The sequence below is a fragment of the Hipposideros armiger genome, unplaced genomic scaffold, assembly GCF_001890085.2.
Source record: "Hipposideros armiger isolate ML-2016 unplaced genomic scaffold, ASM189008v1 scaffold_1396, whole genome shotgun sequence".
Classification (NCBI taxonomy): domain Eukaryota; kingdom Metazoa; phylum Chordata; class Mammalia; order Chiroptera; family Hipposideridae; genus Hipposideros; species Hipposideros armiger.
In genome coordinates, this window is record NW_017732746.1 from 10,934 (window position 1) to 13,232 (window position 2,299).

A 2,299-nucleotide genomic window follows, 5' to 3' on the forward strand; every position below is an offset into this window, starting at 1 on the left:
TCTACTGATGCTCTACAGATATTTATTTGAAGAAATAATATACATGTGCTTGATATGTAAATATTAGGTAACTGGTTACAGTGGTTGTTTCTAGGGAGATAAACTTAGGGCTGGACCCTCATCTGAACTTTTCCTATGTGTAGGTATTATCTATACTACATAACAAACACATCATTTTTAAGAGAGAAGAGTGAGATTTCCTATCTATTGTCTTGAACAGATTTTTGCATCTTATTTTTAGTGAGAAAGGCAAGCTGTAAAGAAATAAGATACAGTTACATGCTGCTTAATGATGGCGATACTTTCTGAGAAATGCATCATTAGGGGACATCATAGAGTGCACTTACACAAACCTAGATGGTAACCTACTACACATCTAGGCTATATAGTATAGCTGATTACTCCTGGCTACAAACCTGTACAGCATGTTACTGTACTGAACACTGTAAGCAATTGTAACACAATAGTAAGTATTTGAGTAATGGCTTGCGTTACAACATTAGGATGACTACTATGTCACAAGTGATATGAAATTTTCAGCTCCATTATCTTTATTTTAAATTAAATTGGGGTGACAATGGTTAGTAAAATTATATAGGTTTTAAGCGTACAATTCTATAATACATCACCTATATATCACATAGCGTGCTCACCACCCAGAGTCAGTTCTCTTTCTATCACCACATATTTGACCCACTTCACCCTCAGCTCCAACGTAACCTTATGGGACCATGGCATGAGGTCCTTAGTTGACTGACACATCCTCATGCAGCACATGACTGTATACAACCCTACTTTTTTTAAAAAGATTTTTATTGGGGAATTGGGGGGNTGATAAACAATACCAAATAATAATTTTGAATTAATTTCTTAAATTAATTTTGATCACACCTTATACTTATTTAAATTAACATACTGAAGAAAAGATGGAGCAAATTGAGAATAAGAATAAGGAGACCTGGCTCAGTCCATGTAAAACAAATAAACACAATAAACAGAAAACAAGATAATTGTAAAATAAGGGGCAGAAATACATTAAACATCAATAATCACATTAAATGTAAGTGGTCTAAATTATCCTATTAGAAGTTACTTTCAGACTTTGTTAAAAAACAAAATCCAGCTATGTACTATTTATAAAAAACATTATGTTAGATAAAATGGCAGAAAGGCTGAAAATAAGAGACTTATCAGACAACAAGAACAAGAACAAGAACAAGAAGAAGCTGGTATGGCAATATTAGAAACTGACTAAATAAAATTCAAAGCCAAATTTAAAAAGGGAGAGGGGAGATTTTATATTGATATTAGGTGACTTCATCAAAAATTATTATGATAACAGCCAATATTTATTGAGCACTTATCAGGCACCATGATAAGTGCTTTGCATATAGACACTATTTCATCCAATCCTTAGTACAATCCCATTATTATCCCCATTTAACAGTTTAGGAAACTGAGTCACAGAGAAGTTGGGAAGGTGACAGTTACAGGGTGGTAAGTACCAAAACCGAAGACTCCTAATCATTGTGCTGTGCAACTAATATTATACCTTTGAAAAATATAAATAAAAATGTGTTAGGAATACTTGTTTTTCTTCTAATTAATTTTAAAGTTCATTTTTATGTTTGAGTCAATCTAGCTGGACTTTATTTTTGTGAATGATGTGAAATAGGGATCCAACAACTTAATCCTTTAGCCAATTGTCGCAACAGCTTCCTTTTTCCATTGACTTGAAATACTCCCTCTAACACATACTGGATGTCATATATGCCTGAGTCAACATTTGAGCAGTTTTGTTTCTTTGACCTATTTATCTATTCCTACAACTTGTATTTCCTCCATGCCTCTGTGTTTTTGCTGACATTATACCCCCAACTTGCAACATTTCCTACCCACTGCATTAACCATTCCCCATGACTTGATATTCATCCTTCAAGACCCACTTTCAACCAATTGCCAATTTTTTAAAAAAGATTTTTATTGGGGAATTGGGGGTATGGGAACAGCGCTGGGGAATTGGGGAAGGGGAACAGACAAGTTGCTGTCGTTTGTTCTTCAGTCTAGTTGTGGAGGACATTGCCTCACTGGCCCAAGTTGGCACCACCATTGCACTCCTCCCGGGTGAGGCAGATCAGTCGCCGGCTTCTGGACGGCCGCTCACTGTGGCTGCTGACCGCTCACGCTGGCTGCTGGCTACACACGGCAGAGTCACTGGCCCTCATATGTGGGATCCGAACCGGGGCCCTCTGGTGTCCCAAGCCAGTTCTTAACCATCGCGCCACTCGGCCGGCCCCAA